The sequence below is a fragment of the Ambystoma mexicanum genome, chromosome 3p, assembly GCF_040938575.1.
Source record: "Ambystoma mexicanum isolate Mex_15411 chromosome 3p, UKY_AmexF1_1, whole genome shotgun sequence".
NCBI lineage: Eukaryota > Metazoa > Chordata > Amphibia > Caudata > Ambystomatidae > Ambystoma > Ambystoma mexicanum.
This window is the reverse complement of record NC_090925.1, coordinates 180,526,980-180,547,408: the sequence shown is the minus strand read 5'-3', so window position 1 is coordinate 180,547,408 and position 20,429 is coordinate 180,526,980.

Here is a 20,429-nt window from a genome sequence, read left to right as displayed (position 1 = left end):
TCGAATTACACGGAGACGTGCAAGATTTTCACGTGCCAAATCACTCCGTATCAAGCTGGCCACGCAACAACACACGGAAGATCACGCTCCTGCTCAGAAGGCTGAATTACTGCCCCCCAGAACCCTGAGCACGCTCCCACCTGCCGTCTGCTGCTGCCTGCCTGCTGCCCACATGCCCTGCTATTTGCTGCCTGCATATCATCCATCTGCAGGGGTGCAGTTGTTGTGACCACCCCTGCTGGAACTAAAGACTCCCGACTGGGATACCATCGCTCCACAGCCCAGACCCAGGATCCAGTTGCCCACCCACACCTGCCTCTGGGGTTGCCATGTCGGGCACACCACCATCTGGCACCACTGGCAACCCCCAGCCAGAGAGGCAGAGGGCCACCAGCTTCAGTGCCAGGGAAGTTGGTGTCCTGGTGGAACAAGTCCTGGGGCAGTATGATGCCCTCTTTGGAAGTTCTCGCGCCGACTATGAAGGACGGACCAGGATCTGGGTGGACATTGTGACTGCAATCAACGAGGAGGGGGTGGCAGTCTGTGACTTCAAACATGTCAAGAAGCGCTGGGAGGACTTCAGGTCCAGGACCCTCGACAAGGCCCAGCGCCTCTTGAAGGCAGCGGATGCCAAGGGGCGCCGGGGCCACCTGTCCGACCACCAAATGAGGGTCCTGGAATGCATATGCCCAGCGCTCCACGTCCAGGTCCTTGAGAGGCAGACTCATCTGGAGTCAAGCAGTAAGTGTACATGCATACTGATTGGACGCTGTGCGTGTCGTGGTGTGCCAGTAGTGTGCAGGTTGCATATGTGTTTTTGTAGGGCCATGTATGGATGTGTATGTACAGGGGCGTGAGGCTGACACATGCAAGTCCTGTCATGTGTGAGACACATGTGTGGTGTGTGTGTGGGTAAGCATGCAGGCGAAATGCAGATGTGGGAGCACACATGTATGAATTACTGTGTATGTACGTTGGTATGGTTGTGGTGTCACACATGGATGTTTGTTCCAGAGGCATGTATCTGCACTTTGTAAATGTGCATGTGTGTGTATTTGACAAGTGTGCACCTGTGATGCAACATGGATGCATGTGGCACTGACATGTAGAAGGCTGAATGCCTGATGTGACATGGATGGCAATCTCATCACTCTGACAGTTGCTGGACATGCACACATGCATTTAAGTGTGTTGGTGTGTGTGCATGTGTTGTGTACTCCCCGTGTTTCATGTGACGTCAGGCTCACCTTCAGATGCTGATGCTGTTGTATGTGTATGGATGGTGCTGCCTGGTGCAATATTGCTGTGGAATAGCTCATGTGTGTGAGTAGAAATGACATGTGTGTCAGGGAGTGTGATGCCATGTCTGAAGTTTGACACTGCCACTCATGTACAACTGTCATGTGTGTATCAGTCCATTGTACAGTGCCCTGATGCCTGTGTTCTATCTCTCCTTGTCTGCAGTGTCAACTGATGAAGAGGGCGGAGAGGGTGCTGTGGAGCAAAGCGGCAGGGATCGCACCACCAGCCGGAGACGCAAGGCCCGGCTCCCCTCCCAGATTGTCATCTCTTCAGGGAGTGAGGAGCCTGGTGCCGCGTCCCAGGCCGCAGCTGCCGAGGGTAGGTCCAAAAGGCGGAGGTTGGAGATGGACTCCTCAGCAGCAGAAGGGGCAGCTGGACGGATGCCTACGTCCATACCCGTTTTCAGGGAGGGGATGGGCGCACAACAACTGGCCTTCCTCTCCCTGCGGACGTGGCTATCCAGGACCGTGTTGAGTCTGTCCTGGCTGGTATAGCGTTGCGTCAACGGGGCATGCGAGTTGACCTGCGGTGTTTTCCTGAAGACACTGCACGCCATCTCGGATGCCTCTTTGACCGCGTTGACCTACTGGGACAGGTCACCAGTGCTGGATTCCTCTGGGTGCTGGACCTTCTTGTGACCCCCTCCTCACCAGAACCCCCTACGTGCCAGTCGTCCTCCATGCCATCTTCCCACCCATGTATCACCTGGGTACCCTGTGGAGCTGCCTCTGACCCAGCGGCCAGGCTGGTGGAGGACACATCCCTGCCACAGTCGGGAGTCGGACATCCAGCAGGGGTGGCCACCACGGCAACTGCACCCCAGCCGGAGGAGGATGTGCAGGCACCAAGAGCCAGGGCGCAGGCACAGGCACAGCAGCAGCAGCAACATGGTGGGAGCAATGATGGCTCGGGGCCTTCAACATCGGAGGGGCAGGCATCGGCCAGAGGGCAGGAGGACCCAGGATTGGAAGTGTCTTCCGTGTGGCAGCGGTTGGGCCACGCCATAGATGCGGAGCGGCAGCGGGCGGAAGAGGCACGGCTCACAATGGTCAGGGCGGAGAACTCCATGCGGAGGGCACTGAGGCGGGCCGAGTGCCTCGAGGCAATTCGCAGGGAGTTGGAGGCCAACATGTCATCGTCCCTGCAAACCCTCGGGGCCATGGAAGAGGACCACCTCCAGGACATTGAGCGGGAGTTCAATGATGCCCTGGCCCGGGACATCCAAAAGTGAGCCGTCGGACTAGCCCGCTGCCATTGTAAATAGTTAGTTAGTTAGTTAGTTAGTGTTAGGTTTCATTTTGGTTTTCATTTTTTTGGGGCGCTTGGACAATACCCCACATTTTTGTATATAGTTCTTCATTAGTTAGTGTATTTTTGTAGGTTTCATTTGGACAGTTGGGCTCATGGACCCAGGATTTCATCCTTGTAAATAGTTGGAGTGTGGATTTGTCGGCATTTTCTTTTTTTCCATGGAGCAATGGATTTTACTTTTTCATTTCTGTTTGGATTTGCTTTGTTGGATGGAGACTTTGGAGACATTTTTGATTTCATATACTTTGGATTATGATTTCCTTTTTTTATCATTATGTGACATTCTGCATTGTTTTCCTTATGTCCGTTGTTTGGCATTTGATTTTCTTTCACCACATTTTTTGTTCAATACATTTGTTCCCGTACTTCAATGTGTGGTATTCTCTCATTGGTTTCATGCATGTCATGATGTGGGTTTTCACATTCACTGGCACCCATTGTGTTGATGTACATACATGCCATTTGGGTTGTTTCATGTAATGGGCATTTCAATGTGGGGTGTACGTTATGCTTGGTTGGTTATTTGGGCAGGGGTGGCGTTCCGTAGGATTTTGGTGGCCATGAGGGCCATGATTGTGGGTCATGTTGACATGTTGGGGGGGAACGAGTGGGGGCCTGCTGGCAGGTGCCCCTCACTGCTGGGGGGTGGGGATGCTGGGGGACATGAGTGGGGGCCTGCTGGCAGGTGCCCCTCACTGCTGGGGGTTGGGGGTGCTGGGGCACATGAGTGGGACATGAGTGGGGGCCTGCTGGCAGGTGCCCCTGACTGCTGGGGGGTGGGGGTGCTGGGGGACATGAGTGTGGGCTGCTGGCAGGTGCCCCTCACTGCTGGAGGGTGGGGGTACTGAGGGACATGAGTGGGGGCCTGCTGGCAGGTGCCCCTCACTGCTGGGGGACATGAGTGGGGGCCTGCTGGCAGGTGCCCCTCACTGCTGGGGCGTGGGGGTGCTGGGGGTCATGAGTGGGACATGAGTGGGGGCCTGCTGGCAGGTGCCCCTCACTGCTGGGGGTTGGCGGTGCTGGGGGACATGAGTGGGGGCCTTCTGGCAGGCACCCCTCACTGCTGGGGGGTGGGGGTGCTGGGGGACATGAGTGGGGGCCTGCTGGCAGGTGCCCCTCACTGCTGGGGGTTGGGGGTGCTGGAGGACATGAGTGGGGGCCTGCTGGCAGATGCCCCTCACTGCTGGAGGGTGGGGGTGCTGGGGGACATGAGTGGGGGCCTGCTGGCAGGTACCGCTTGTAAAGACTGGTGGGGGGGTCTGTACTTCTGCTCTCTATATGGTAGAGGAGAGGCACAGAGGACCCCAGCCAAGATTCTCTAATGCGGTAGCAATGGGCGAGCAATCAAGGCCTAGCTTCTCAGGAGGTGATGCAGGCTGGTTCTTAAGTACAGTGTATCCCCAAGCCCCCACAAAGGAATGTCCACACACTGTATTACTGAAAACACAGTCTTTATATAATTAATATTCAAGGGTTATGTACACTTATCACAATAACGCACTTTGTGCTCAGGAAAATCAATAATGGTAAATATCTACAATTCTAAAGTGGTACCACTAATATTAGACCTCATTAAAGTGCATTCACAATACTGTTAAAATGGCACACAGATCAATAAGAAGGAAACCAGCAATAGAGAGAGGAGAGATAACAGAGGGTTGAAACAATAGGCAGAATACTGGCCCTTGCTACTGGACACAGTTCTGTGTGGAGATCCCCCCACCTGGGCAACCTGTAAAATAAAGAGATATAACACCAGCCCAGTCCATATATTGTCCAATAGTCTATTTCTCTCCTATAATGTTTTTACCCCCCCAATGTACCTGGTGGAGTCGAGTTCTTCGAAGAGGCGTCGACAGATCCTTCTTGAATGACCCCCTTTAAAGCAGGAGTCACGGATCGTCGAGAGGCGTCGAGAAGCGTCGAAGAACTCGGTGTTCGGTGTCGGGGTATCGACGGCCCTTCTTGAATGCCTCCCCTTTCAAGCGGGAGACACGGGGCGTCGAACGTCCGACAACAAACAAGGTAGAACGGCGTCGATGAGGCGGCAGGCTTCGATCCGAGCGGTGCTCGTCGGCGTCGAGACGTCGGCGTCCTGCGAGGAAGAGGCGTGCGGGGCACCTCGGCGACACTAGTTCTGGACCGCAAAGATTGTGGATGACGGTGGCCCGGCAAGGGCGTCGAGCCGCTCGAGTCTTTGGGGTCGTGAGGTGGCGGGAAACCCACCGGCGGATTCTCCTCGGCGCGTTGGTCGTCCTCGACTTTCTCCGGCAGGACAAAAGCGGTCGACGGTGCGGACGAGGGAGTCCTTCGAGTCAAATGTTCTTAGGCAAGGAGCGGACGGCTCCGGTCGTCGGCGGCACGGCGTCAAGTGGTTCCCACGGCTGGGCAACACAACTTCGACGGGCCTCCAGCGGTTACACAGACCTGCGAACCCTGGTCGACGGCAATGGACTTCGACAGCGTCGATGTCCGGGTGCTTCACTTCGATCTCCTCGGCGGTCCCGTCTCGGGTCGGCAGCCTTTCGAGGGTCTGACTTCCAGGGCGCTTCGGCGAAGATTCAGCGGTGCTCGATGGTCCCTCGGAGCACGGGAAGAGGGCACCTAGCCAGGTCCTCTCTCGGGTCAGTCCTCGACGATTTCGACAACCTTCAGTTCTGTCGAAGCAAATGCCACAGCAAGTCTTCTTCTTCCAGCTGGACGTCGAGGATCAGCAAATCCAGTTACTCTTGAGTGGAGACTCAGCTTCTGAATGCTTCTGAACAATTTCCAGTGGTGAGAGGTCCCCAGATATACTATTCTGTCTCTCATCCACACTGCTGGCACACACACAGCAGCCAATCACACAGAAGGGCATTCATGCAGTCAGTCAGCCAATCAGGCACACAGTGCATTCAGGCCACACTCCTCCCTTTCAGACACTCACAACAAGGAATGTGGATTGGGACAAGTACCCAGCCATTCAACACTACACACTGCATTCAGGCCAGTTTTGGGCAGGGCTGTCTCAGTCTTTGTCTCACAGGCCAGAAACCAGACAACCACAACAAGAAGTGCATATTGGTCACACACTCCATTCACCCAGGTCCTACCCACAGGAGGTACCCACAACATACAGTCACAGGGAAGGCTCCAGTCAGTCTAGCTGGGCCTTCACAACAACACCATATATGGAACTTCCACCCAACAGCCAGCCAGGGGGAAGGGACAGAGTCAGGGCTTCCCAGGACTTTGGGAAAAACAAGACAACAGGCAATAGAAAGCAAGAGGCCACAGGGGCCATCTTGTTTTCTATCAGGAATCAACTGATCCCAATGGCAGGGCCTGGGTATCCCAAAATGGAGGACACCCAGAGCACCTGTCCAATTCAGCATGGAGCTGCCACCAGCCCATACCCTGCTCTGTGGGCCACCCACAGGTGCCCAAAAACATACACTAGGGGCACAGGGTTGTACCCCTACCCAGGGGTGCCATAAGGGTATCCCATGGGTCTGTTCACCAAACCAAAAGAGAGAGCTGCACTGCCAGGAGTCCCAAATGGACTCCTGGGCAGAAAACATAACAGAACACACGATAAAAGGCAGAAAAGGACAAGGATTCAGAGGCCCTGTCCCTCTGATGCATTTCCAGCATCACACCGCTCACTTCTGGGGCGGTGGGGGTGCTGGGGGACATGATTTGGTGATCACTAGTGCAACATGACACGTGGCATGGCTGGGGGGCATGGCCATGGTGGACGGGCTGCCTGCGGCACATGTCCAGGGGTGCAGGGTAGTACCCTGTGGTGTGGGCTGCTTGCAGAGGCCGTGGAGGGGGTAGAGGGGACACCTGGGAGGACCCACACTGCCAATTCACATGTAGAACTCCCCGCGCACAACACTGGATACACGTAAACCCACTCTGACAGCAAATTTGCGTGTGAAAGTTCCCGCGCACCCCAGTAACACACGTACCCTGCTCGCACAGGGACAATCACGTGTGAAAGTTCCCGCGCACCCCAGTAACACACGTACCCTGCTGACACAGGGCCAATCGCGTGTGAAAGTACCCGCACACCCAGTAACACACGTACCCCGCTCGCACAGGGCCAATCGCGTGTGGAAGTTCCCACGCACCCCAGTAACACACGTACCCCGCTCGCATAGGGCCAATCACGTGTGAAAGTTCCCGCGCACCCCAGTAATAAACGTACCCTGCTCACACAGGGTTTATCGCGTGTGAAAGTTCCTGCGTACCCCAGTAACACATGTACCCCGCTCACACAGGGCCAATCGCGTGTGAAAGTACCCGCGCACCCCAGTAACACACGTACCCCGCTTGCACAGGGCCAATCACGTGTGAAAGTTCCCACGCACCCCAGTAACACACGTACCCCGCTCGCACAGGGCCAATCGCGTGTGAAAGTTCCCGCGCACCCCAGTAATGCAAGTACGCCGCTCGCATAGCGCCAATCGCGTGTGAAAGTACTAGCGCACACCAGTAACAAACGTACCCCACTCGCACAGGGCCAATCGCGTGGGAAACTCCCCGTGCCGGGGTGTACATGTATTCGGAGGGGTGCGTGGGGAGTTTTACTGGCGTTTTCGGGGTTCAGGGCCTGTGCGCCATGCACGGGATTTGTGCGCTGTGCATGACGCACAGGGAGGGGTTGGGGGCATACCTGGCGCTGTTGCAGGGTCACTGCGCCACTCTGCGCCACGGCTGGTTTTGGAGGCTAAAATCCATGAATACGCTGTGCGCGGAAATGGATTTTAGCACACGTGGCTGGCACAGAAAGTCGCACGTGCACACTGTGCGCCAGCCGCGTGCGCCACTTGTGCACTGAATTCTATGAATTACCCTGAATGTCTCCTATAGAAATAATGGTAAGTATGTGGGTCTTATGGGTGGCACTGTTGTCAGTTATCAAGTGACTATGTGTGGTTTGGAAAATCACACTCCTCCTCCACTATTAGTGTAACAATGTTGTCCATAATTTATTGCTAGCTGTGTGAATCAATACGGATTTAAAGCAACGTTCGAACCCATGCTTACTCCCCCAGTCATACTGCATCTGCTGTTGGCACATCAGTATCTAGGCAGAGAATCACATTCTGCTTTCACCAGTGTATGCTGTGTAAAGCGATGGTGATCTACGCGGTGCGTGTCGCATACTGCTAACTGTGTGAGTCTTGTGTTGAGAAAGCTGTCTTCTCCTTGACATGTTCTGAAAGAGCTATTTGCTAATAGCCTGCAGTGAGGTCAAACGTGCTGAGGTATTTGGAGGCAGCCAAAGTATCCACCAGCTCATCTGTTCTAGGCAAATGGGTGTGCATCTGTCTTGGTGACAGCATTCAGATCCCTGTAATCCACACAAAACCTCGACTCAGCGGTGCCTGCCTTTGGAACCAAAACTGCAGGGATGGACCCAGGACTACTATAGGGTTCAATCACCCCAAGATCCAACATTTTGTTGACCTCAGTCTTAATGTAAGACCTTACTTTTTCTGACATTCTGTATCCCCTACTTTTGGTAGGTACACTGTCTCCTGTGTCAATATCATGTTTGCACCAAGGAACAGGTCAGAGAGAAGAGAAGGTCTGACTCCTCCTCAACATCTGAAGCCAGCAGCAGTGCAGCGATTTCAACTCTTGGGGTGAAAGCCTTCAGTCTAGCCTTCAGTCTATTCACATGCAACACTATTGGACCCTGAACAGCCCTTCCAATGTCCACTAAATAGTTGACCTCTCCCAGTGACTCCACCACTGTGTAGGGCCTGGCCATTTGTCCTGTAAAGCTCTGGGCCTTATAGGATTCATGACCAGGACTTGCCGACCAGATGGGAAATTGATGAGGGCGGCCTCTTGTCATACCAATGTTTCACCAGGGCTTGTACTGCCTTCAGTTTCTCACTAGCCAGACCCATCAGGAGTACCATCCCTTTTCTAAGCCCTAGCACATAGTCTACTATATTGGTAGTTACTGGGGGAGTAGGCATCTCCCACCCCTCCTTGACTATGGCTAAGGGTCCCTTTACAGGGTGACCAAACAGAAGCTCGAAGGGGCTGAAGCCAACACCCTCCTGTGGTACCTCTCTGTAGGCAAACAGTAAGCATGGTAACAGAAGACGCCATTTTATTCTTTGGGGTTCTTCCAGTGCCCCAATCATGCTTTTTAAGGTCCTGTAAAACCTTTAAACTAGACCTTTGGTTAATAGGTGGTATGTGGATGAAAACATATAGGTGACACCACATTCCTTCCACATGGCCTGCATATACTTTGAAATAAAGCTGTTGCCCTATCAGCAACATCTTCTTTAGGGAAGCCAGCCCTAGTAAATATGCCAAGTAAAGCTTTTACAACAGACTTGGCAGTCACAGTTTTCAATGGGATGGCCTGATTGCATGGTTGACCAGAACCAGGATAAACCTATTGCCTGAGGATGTTTGGGGTCAAGGGGACCAACATTGTTGATCCCTACCCTTGCAAATGGTACCCCCACAACTGGGAGTGGTACCAATGGAGCTTGGATTGTTGTGCCACTTTTCCCAGATAACTGGCATGTGGCACAATTCCTGCAGTGACGTTCTACTTGCATCCCCATCTTGGGCCAGTAGAATTGCATGGATAGCCTTTGCTTGGTTTTTTTTATCCCAAGGTGACCACTCCTTTAGCCTTGGGTTTCCCCTTTGGCTTGGGCTGGGCATTGGACTTGGCCAAGGCAGCCCTTGTTATTTACCTTGGGCAGGACCTTTCTGCTGTGTCTCCCACAAGCCCTAAAGGTCTGAGATCATTCCCCAGCAAGACCTTTCATGGGATATCTCTCTGAATGCTCACTGGAATCCTGACCACTGTACCATTTATAGTAAGACTTACAGGCATAACTGGGAACTTGAGAGGTGGGCCATCAGCCAATTTAGTGGAGGACAGAAGAGCTCTGGCAACTTTCTCTGGGTCTACCAAGGTAGAATCCCCCACAGTTCTGCTGCACCCACTCTCCCTAAGTGCAGGAGTATTAGCACACTGTCCTTAAAGTAGTGCTTGGTATTATCAGGAATCCTAGCATAAGCCTCTGAGACTTTAGGCTCCCAGGAACACAGGGAAACTAAAACTACCTCACAATCTATCCCACTGGGGAAGGAATCTGATGAGAAGGATGCACTTGTAATCTATTCTTCCTCATAGGAGGAGAAGGCCAGATTAACAGAGTGGACCCCCAAGGTTTTGTCCTTACATCTGTGGTCCCCCTTACAGGGTCACTTGCTCCACAAGCCACAGAAGATGCACTGGGTCTTGTGACATAGGGAGGCTTACTGTAACCAGAGTTCTGTTTTGGAGGATAACAGCCACTACCCTGTGACTTACCTTAGATTTCTTTTTGTGGCTCTTTTGGGAGGACGTTTTATCAGATGCCACACCCTCTTTATCTTTGGACTTTTCCCCCTCCTCCTGCTTACCAGGATGAGTCTTGTCCTTATGGGACACTCTATGTGACACCCACAAATCTGCTGCAATGGCCAGCTTCTTAGGATATAACTCCTTTGAATCTGCCAAATGCTACTTAAGCTCAGGGGAACAAGATGCAAAAATATGTGCACGCATGACAAGACATTTCATACTCTCAAAGGTGGAGACCTTGTAGCCTTCAACCCAGCCAGTCAAGTTCTTTAAAGAATCAGTCACATATGACACCCAAGTACTTCCTTCTTTCTTTTTGTACTCTCGAAACCTCTTCAAGTATTGGGCAGGAGTCTTCCCAAACTTTAAGATGAGAGTTTGCTTCAACATTGCAAAATCTACTCTTTCAGCTTTTGACATTTCCATAATAGCACTACAGCCAGAATGTGGTAGTCTGCTGAGCAGCCATGCAATCTTATCAGCATTTAAAAGCTCTTGAACTTCACATGCATACTCAAATGCATTCAACCAGTCGAAAATGTAATTCTTCTCATCATATACACTGAGCAGATCTTTAGGTAATCTTGGATGAGAGGAGGACTCAGACCCATGTCCCTTGTATCCATTTGAAACTTGAAGCTTGGCCAGTTCCAACTGGTGATCCCTGTCCTTCTGTTTTTCTGCCAGCTCTATCTTCAGCTTAGCCATGTGGAATTCAAGCTCCTTCTGTCTAAACAGCAGCTCTTGCTTCTTGAATTCCAGCATGGCTTCAGCATCAGCACTTGCAGAGGAAGCATTGGACATTACTTCATCCAGAACCTCATGGCCACTAAGGATGAGGGCAGCGACAGAACTGTCAGTTCTTCCAGTGGGTGCAGCCTCACCTCCTTCTGCACCTTCATCAGAAGCTATGGCACCGAGTTGCAACTCTTGCCCTTCCATTATTCTCTGGATCATTTCCAATTGTGTACCTTGAGCAGGTAAACCCCTCTCAGTACATATCTTTCTCAATGTTTCTGATCTAGAAGCATTTAAGGTTGTAAAGGTACTAGTTCCCATTATATAAGATAGGTCTATGGCCTTTACAGTTATCACTACAAAGTTACTATGTGTCCTGGGTAGGAATAACTTGAAATGCCTTCACTAGTGTGAAACACCGGATACCTTCAGTCCTATCCCATCACTGTACACCAATTTTTTAAGATGGATTTCTAAACTCTGAACTGGTGGGCAGAGGTTCAGAAGGACAGCCTAGTTTCTTGGAACAGGATAACCTTCTGGGCAAGCCAGACCAATCAAGGTAGCTTGGCCGCGGTCAAGAATAGGTCTCAGGAGGGGTGAGGGTGACTGAAAGACCTCAATGAGCACGCAGAGCAAAGGACACTTACAAATCATTCCCAGTCAGGTGTATATATATTCAAAATTCAAATACATTTATTTCAAGGCCTTTGAGTTTCAACACACAAATCAAATCACAGTAATACCTTTAAGCCAACACAATCCTATCTAAATACATATATACAAGACCAATGGGGTCTAAAGGGTTAATGCACAAAGTGGGTCCACAACCTAAAAGGGGAAGGAAAAAGGCAGTGCTAATAGACTTTAGTCCCTTCTATATCCAACACACTCCTAACTAATAGGCAGTCCAATCCCTAAGAAGAGTGGAGCCTATTGCTCATATGTACTTGCAATGCTGGTGTATCCGGTAATGCAGATGGGCATAACAGGGTCTCTTGAAGGGTCTGTAGCAGCTCGGGAAGGTGGGTGAGATGATGAAGAATAGGTTCCCACTATTCGAGGAGGGCTTCCACTTGAGGGAAGAGTCGATTCCAAGAGTTGGGAATAGTTCACTAGTTTGCACTAGCAGTGGGAAGGAGAGTGGCCCTCAGGGGCCACTTGTGTGTAAAAATGGATGGCGGTGCTAGGGGCCACCGGTTAGGGTTGCGATTACTCACTGACCCCGGCGCACTCCGGAGCAAACTTTGGCAGTCGAGTCCACTTCGGTAGCAGGTTCAAGTGCGGCAATTTGGCAGCTCTGCGGCTATCAGCGGCAAAGATACAGCGTTGATTCCCAAATGGGACAGTGGCGATTCCTCTGCTCCTGGTGGATTGATCAGGCCAGTTTCACTGCAGCAGGCTTCAGGGGTGAGAGGCACACAAATGCAGCGCACCTGCAAAGTTCGTCACCATGGCTGGGTGACACGGTAACCGCGTATACTCCCGTTCGGGTGCACTTACTTACTAGACCTGGGAATGCCAAGTGTACGAAATTCGGTGTGAGAGTGCCTTGAACACAGAGCTAGCGATACATACCAAGTTTCGAGGACCTCCTCAAAATGGCGGCGGTATCAGGGCAAAGGGTCTGTGTTAGCTGGTCCGCCCACTGGTTGGCCCAGGGACACTTCCGAGAAGGCTTACTTGCAGGGTTTGATGAAGGTGCCGAGAATAGTTGGTCCCACTATTCCAATGGGTCGAAGCATCTTCGCAGACCTTCTAGGACGACCAGATGCAGAGTGGTCCCACGGCACAAAAGCGGGGTGAGGGTGCCAAACCTTCCAGCGGTCACCAGTGGTTCCTCGACTCGGCTTCTTAGTTTCAGGATACTTGGATCCTGTCCTTCATTCAGTGAGAACTCCAGAGATAAACATGGCATGGGTGTTTGAGGCCTTCTCTTATCCAGAATCTCCTTTGTGCCAAAATGAATAGGACCAATGGGAGATCTGCTCACATACAGGTATACCATATGTGGACCAATCATGGACCACGGTGGTCCCAGGCATTCACAGCACTCCAGACTCTCTGGCAGCCAGGATGTGTGTTGGAACCAGTCGTTCCAGCCCACATCCTGGAGGCACACACGCAAGGCATGCAGAAGCCCATGAAAGCTTGGTGCTTCATGGGAAAATGCATGCCCAAATAAGGACTGACCCGGGTCGGCTCGACCTGGGGAAGATGAAGGGGCAAGATGGCCAAGAACGTTGTGGCGTGGCCATTTTGGAGCCAGGCCACCTAACCTTGCCAAACGCGGTCATCACGGTTTACCTGGCAAGAAAGGGTTAAAAATATGCTAAATGATAAACTGCCACCAGCCCTGTCCAAGGCACATCTGCACCTCTCCTAAAAAAATCCTTCGAGAGTATCTAGGGCCTTTGTAAATTACTAGACCCAAGTGCACTGTACGGTAAGGTACATTGTACACTTGTTACATGTTGCAGAAAAGTAGCAACATTGGAAAGGGCTAAGGGAAACAAAGTCTCTGAGTACTGACTGTTTTAAGGGCATGTCACTTTCCCCATAAAAAGAGAGCAAAAAGCCCAGAGGAGTGCAGCAGAAGGCTGGGCTCCTCTGGTAAAGCCAGACTATGGGCCTCATTACGACCCAGGCGGTAAGTTACCGCCTGGGCCGTGACTTTACCACCATGGCGTAAACTACGTTTACGCCATGGTGGTTGGCGGATTTACCGCCCCATTCCAACCTTGGCGGGGCGGTAAATCCCCATTTTCCCATTTACCCTTCCCCATTCCCATTTTGCCCCATAGGGCATAATGGGAGTGGGGAAGGCGTTAATTACGCCACCGTAAATTACGGTGGCATAATTAACTCCATGGTCCCTTAGCGCCATGGATTTTAACACCTGCTAAAAGCAGGTGTTAAAACCTCCATGGCGCTAAGGGACCTCGTACTCAGGCGGTAAGGGTCGGCGCTGTTTACGCCGCTGTAAAACCCTTACCGCCTGAGTTGTAATGAGGCCCTATGTTGTTTAGAGATCAGCAAAAAGTTGGGGGTTCACAACTGGAGGGAACACTACCTATGAAATGGAAATCTTTCCTAACATCCATATTCTTCTTTCCTGAAATAGAAGCACAGACACACAAGACAACAAAAAGGGAGAAATGTACAAGACATACCTTGTACACAAAGGAAGAAAGAACAAGGGAGAGAGAAAAAGCAAAAGAGAAAGGGAAAGAGAGAGAGAGAGAGAGAGAGAGAGAAAGAGAGAGAGAAGAGGGAAGGAAGACAGCGCTCTTGAAAAAATGAAAGATACAGAGGTAGGTGGGGTAAAAATACTGCTACCCCTTGTTTTAAGATAACTGATGCACCAGTATGTTCTCCGAAGGCTCCCTATGAACGTCAGAGACGTGGACCCAATAGCACAATTCCTTGATCTTCACAGGGAGAGGAGTACAAAACATCACCTCATAGGGCCCTTGGAACTGAGAATTATTTCATCTGCGCGCAAAATTACAGACGTAAATGAAGTCCCCAGGCAGCAGTGGTTGTGTGGTCACATGCTCCGGATCTATCACTGTAGTAGTCTCAGCATCTGGCCTCTCTGTCGTCACAATCCTGGGAGGTGCAATCTGTTGGGAGACATATTTAATAGCCCTAGTTAGTGTGGCAAATAATCTTTGGATGCCTCCTCTAGCACTTCTGCAGCCCTACGTGCATCAGAAGCCCTTCTTACAGGGGATGTGGGAGTATGCATGGGCCAGCCAGTGACCACTTCGTGAGGTGACAAATGGTGGTCTTTGCTTGGCTGATGGCATAAGCTGAAGAAGGCCAGGACCAAACAGTGCACCACGTTTTTATTCAATTTTGTACACAGTTTAGATAACTTACTTTTAAGGGGCCCATTTATTCTCTCCACAAAATCATTGGCTGGTGGGTGGTGAATCGAACACATCTGATGCTTGATGCCAAATAGTGCTGTAACATGCTGAAATAATGCATTGAAGAAATGTGTGCCATTGTCTGACCTTAAAGCCTCGCACACACCACATCGTGGAAGACCTCTTGCACTAAAAACCTTGCAGCACACTTGGCATCCGGGTGTGCACACGACCCTGCTTCCATCCACTTTCAGAAAGGACAGACCACCACAATAAGGTATCTAGATCCATTACAATGTTCACCCATATAAGCATAATCTATGTTTAATTCATAGAACTGCCCAGTAGGGTGGAGCAAGATGCCCCGTAACGTCTGTAGTTTCATCCCTGTACTGAATCTTTGACAAGTGGTGCAATGTATGATCATTTCTGTAATGCTTTCCTGGCTCCATAACAGATCGCTTACACCCTCTCCGTAACGGTTTCTCCCATTCAGGTGCCTTCCTTGTAGTTTGATAATCTGGGAGATAGGCAATGCTGTGTTAGGTATTGGATGCTGGCTTGCCAGTGGGTCAGTCACAACGTACTCAGTGGGTATTTCATTTGGCTGCCGCATCAGCAGTTGAGTTCCCCATCAATATTTTGTCTGTCCCGTTAGTGTGGGCGGTGCACTTAGTGACCGCCACAACAGATGGCTGTGATAATGCTTCTATCAGTTTTTGTAGCAGTGCCTCACGCTGCACTGGGGATCCATCCTCCCTTTAAAATCCCCTCCTCTTCCAGCGGGATAGACCGGTGTACCCCATTGTTATAACATACCCCGAGTCAGAATATATTGTGACATGGCACATTTGAGACTCAGTGCTTCGATGAGAGCAACAAGTTCTGCCGCTTGTGCACAACAATGCATAGGCAACCTTTTCATAACCACCATCTTGTACTCTCCTTCCTCAAGTCGTAGCACTGCTCCCCCTGTCCGTCTTTACCCAACCTCCTGATCAATTGTGGAAGACCCATCAACAAAAAGTATCTCACCCACTGTTAATGCACAGTCCCTTGCTTTGGGAGTGTCATCCTCCTCCCCCTCGTATGTGACAAAGTCGTGCACTGTCAAATCCTCTGTAGTAGGCATGTCAATCTAAAAGGTGGCAGGGTTCACTGTTTAATACCTAACCACATGAATATGAGGTTTAGAAATAATGATCCCACATGCCAAAGATCTTTGTGTAGTCAGGGTAGATTTTGACGTTTCTAGAATGGGAAACAAAGAATGTTCCCCATACAATGTGACTGAACACCCAATGACAATTGTAGAACTTCTCTCTATTGCAAAGGCATCTTCTGCCAAAGCTTGTCGCACGCAAACTCCCCTTACATCACTGGACCCAAAGTACCACTATAGTAAGCCAATGGCTTATGGACCATAGTGCTTTTCTGCATCAACACTGCTGTCATGAGCTGGCCATTCAAATGTGAAAAGAAATAAAATTCCTGCGTATAATCTGGGGTTGCCAGTATGCATGTCGAACTAATGGTTTATTTTAAGCCATCAAACTGTTTGATCATTTCTGCCGGGCACTGGGCCTCATCACGACCCAGGCGGTAAGTTACCGCCTGGGCCGTGACTTTACCACCATGGCGTAAACTACGTTTACGCCATGGTGGTTGGCGGACTTACCGCCCCATCCCGACCTTGGCGGGGCGGTAAGTCCCCAATCCCCATTTACCCTTCCCCATTCCCATTTTTGCCCCATAGGGCATAATGGGAGTGGGGAAGGCGTTAATTATGCCACCGTAAATTACGGTGGCGTAATTAACTCCATGGTCCCTTAGCGCCATGGATTTTAACTCCTGCTAAAAGCAGGTGTTAAAAGCGCCATGGCGCTAAGGGACCTCGTAATTGGCGGTAAGGGGTCGGCGCAGCTAACGCTGGCGTTAACCCCTTACCGCCAGGGTCGTGATGAGGCCCACTGTAAATTATGGTCCTTTGTCTTTTGTGCTTCCCTAAGGGCCTGTAAAAGTGGACTTGTGTATGCTGTGCAATCTCAAATCCAAGCCCTACAGTAATTACACAGGCCCAGGAACTTCTGCATTTCCTTAACTGAGGCGGGTCTGGGGGTGGCGTGTACTGACGCTGCTCTGTCTGGTAATATTCTTTTACGATTCGCTCATATGAACTGCCCCAAATAGATTAATTCCGGTTGGCAATATTGCAATTTGGCCTTGTTAACCTTATACCCCTTACAGGCCAACAACTGTAGGAGTGCAACGGAGTACCTTCGGCAGTGCTGTTCACTGTCACTACACACTAGCAGATCGTCCACGTACTGGAAAATCATGCTAGGAGCCTGAATATTCCCAAGATCGGCATGCAGTATTCTGTTAAATATGCTCTGGCTCTCGCAATAGCTCTCAGGTAATCTAATGTGTTCTGGCCCTCTTTTTTTTTTTTTATTTGATTTGGCTGAAAAATTCAACCTTTCAATACAAAATCCATTTACTTCATTAAAACATATAAAATGTGTCATAACACTACATAAATATTATATTCATTTAACTGATCACAATTCTCATAAATTATTTCTAAACTATTCTAAGCATAAATCATTTGAATTCATAATAAAACAAAAAAAAAGATAAACAACAAGAAAGTATAAAAGTATAGAGACAAAAGGAGAAAGTGCCGTGTTCAAGGTGCAATCAAATGGTGGTTATTTAGCATACAGAGCAAGGTGCTTTATACAGTTCTCAGCATAGCATATCATTATTGTTTGTTTTGATTGTGTTATTTGTTATTTTTTAACTTTGTTTTTTGGTTCTTCATTATTTTCTAGTTTTAATTCATTTAGAAAGTTTACAGTTGCATATCCTATTGATTTTGAGTGCACATGAAATATAAACTTCCATAGATCTTTAGCCTTCATATGTGCTCGGTATTAAAAAGGTTTTTAAAATATTTGACTCTTAAGCAATCCAACTTTGTACACTCAGTGAGCAGGTGTTCTAGTGATTCCTCATGCTTATTACAGAAGCGACATAGACTACATTCTACAGAATCAGGAAACCATCTAGATGTAACTTCCCTGGTTTTCCATTGGTTTAACCTCAAGCGTAGAAGTCCTGCTCGATGCGAGATATTTGGTGATTTTAAAAGATACTCTTCAGGGGAGCCAAAGGATTTTAAGGCAAAAGGATTCCGTCTGAAGCATTTGTAGACTTGACATTGTTCTCTAGTGCTTATCCAATCTATTTCCCAGATCTTTTGCTTAGCTTTGTCAGGATTTAGCAACAAAAGCTCATTCCCTACGTCTGCTTCTTGCAAAAATCTCTGCGCTTGGGCTTTCCAATGCTTAGCAAAACTGTCATTCGATGTTTTTACATAATTTGCTAAATGTTTTACCAGCCTATTCCTATGATCTTCCAGGACACATTTCCTGTATAGCATGCATACTCTCCATTTATAGGTGGCTTGCATCAATATAAGCCCTAATTCATGCCTTATGAGGGCTATGGGTGTAGATTTCGAGAGTTTCAAAAGATTTTTCCAGTATTCTCCTTCTTTCTTATCCCAATAGTTGCGTGTTTTGTATAATCTTGTCTCTGACCCATACAATTGTATTGGCAGAGCCTTTTGCTTATAGTATGTCATTAGGGGAGCGATGGTGAATTTACAATATTTGCCACTGATGATTTTTGCTTGGGAGATTAAGTTATTCCATTTTATTATTGCAGTGGTTTCATATGGAGTGTCCTGTGGGCTATTGTTAATGTTCACTCCCAGGTAAATATATTCACCCACTGATTCGAGCTGCTGATTGTCTAAAACCCACCTACGATCTTTCTTTCTTTGCTGTGAGTTTCCAAATTGGATCACTTTTGTTTTTTTAATATTTATGATCATGCCATTGAATTTGGCATAGTTCTCCAATACATTGAGCATATTGCGTAACCCCATCGGCATCTTTGATAGGAGAAGGAGATCATCGGCATACAAGAGCCATTTAATTTCGTGTTTGCTTAGTTTTGGGGAATCAGTTATGATGTTAAGAAACTCTTTACCCATGTCAGAAATGAAAAAATTAAAAATTGCCGAAGCAAGTATACACCCTTGCTTAAGTCCTCTCGACATGTCAATGGGGTCAGTCAGCAGACCATCGCTGTTTAATCTTATTTGAAGTGAGGTACCCTGATGAAGCTCAATGATCCACTTCAAGATGTTCCATGGGCAATTGTTTCTCATTAGCTTCGCCACTGGCAGCTCCCTCAATATAGAATCAAACGCAGTTTTGAAATCGATGAATGCAATATACAGTGGTAGATTTGTACTCGCTTGCTTTGCAATAATGGCATTTATAGTGAATAGGTTAATACCTGTTCCTAAACCTTTAATGAAACCTGTCTGCCAAGGGTCCCTCAGGTTCTCTCTGTCTAGCCAGTTGTTAAATTCATGCAAGACAAGACAAGCAAATATTTTCCCTGGACAGTCCAGAAGGGCTATCGGTCTATAGGATCCTGGATCAAGTCTGTCTCCCTTCTTAAACAACGGGATTAAAATAGATTTTTTCCATGATGTTGGAATCAACCCGGTGCGCATCACTTCCGCAAATATTTTCATCAGTATTAGTGACCACACTTCTATCTCTTCTTTGATGGTTTTATTATCGAGCCCATCCGGGCCAGGGGCCCTTGAGGAGCTTAGTTTTGAGATATAGAATAAAATGTCACTTTGATCGAATTGTATCATGTGATCCCAATTCGTACCTTTAAGAGGCATTTGCTGGATCATCATTGGTGTTTGATATATTTTCAGGAAGTAATCGCACCAGGTTTTAGCCGATATGGAGTTAATTTGAACAGAAGACCGATGTTTGTAGGTGACATTATTCAGGACTTTCCAGATTTCCGCTGAAGATTTGGTGGCTATTTTTTTAAGCATGTCCTCACTGTCTCTCTGGTAACATTGGGCCTTTCTACTTCTTAACCAGTTTTTATATACTGTCCGTATGTGCCTTATCTGCGGAAGTTTCTCTTCTAATGTTAGATCTTTTAGTAGTCGTATTTGTTTTCTCATGTTAGCTTTTTTGGTTTTGACATCAATGTCAAAGACATGAGCATGTTTGTACCCTTGTCCTTGTGAGGTGTTTTTCACATATATATATATTTCTGCATTATTGATACATAATCCAAGCCTGGATGTGTGGACAAATGTTTGTCAAAATCCCACAGGGAAGCATTAGACCACTTGATTTTATTCCTCCTGTTGTTAGCAGTTATATTTCCATTGTATGTCTCACAAGTGCTTTTATTGGGGGGTTTTTCTGTTTCCCACACTAGGCAGAGTTGGCTATGATCACTTTCCCTTTTTGACTTTACAGTCATGGACTGGATTAGATTCAACAGTGCACTGTTCACGAATATATAATCTAGTGTGGCTTTAGATGGACCATTATGCCATGTGTTAGCAGCCTGCGTGTCCCCCTCCACGGTCCCATTTAGCATAAATAACTCCATGTCTTCCATTATTGCTAGCCATCTTCTTTCTTCTACCTTTCTTCTTCTTTTTCCCTTATTCAGCAGATGCATGTTAAAATCGCCCATGATCATTACATGATCAACATTTTTTTCTATAGCAATTTTGGCAAATACTTCTTGACAAAGTTCACAAAAACAATCTGCAGTTAGATGAGACATTCCCCAATAATTGTTTATGAGTATAAGTAGGTGTAAATCACTCTTCAATTTGACGGTTTGGATAAAAGGGATGGTGGAATCATACATAGCTATTGTAAAGCCTTTTGATTTCTTTACTGCAACCAAAAGCCCTG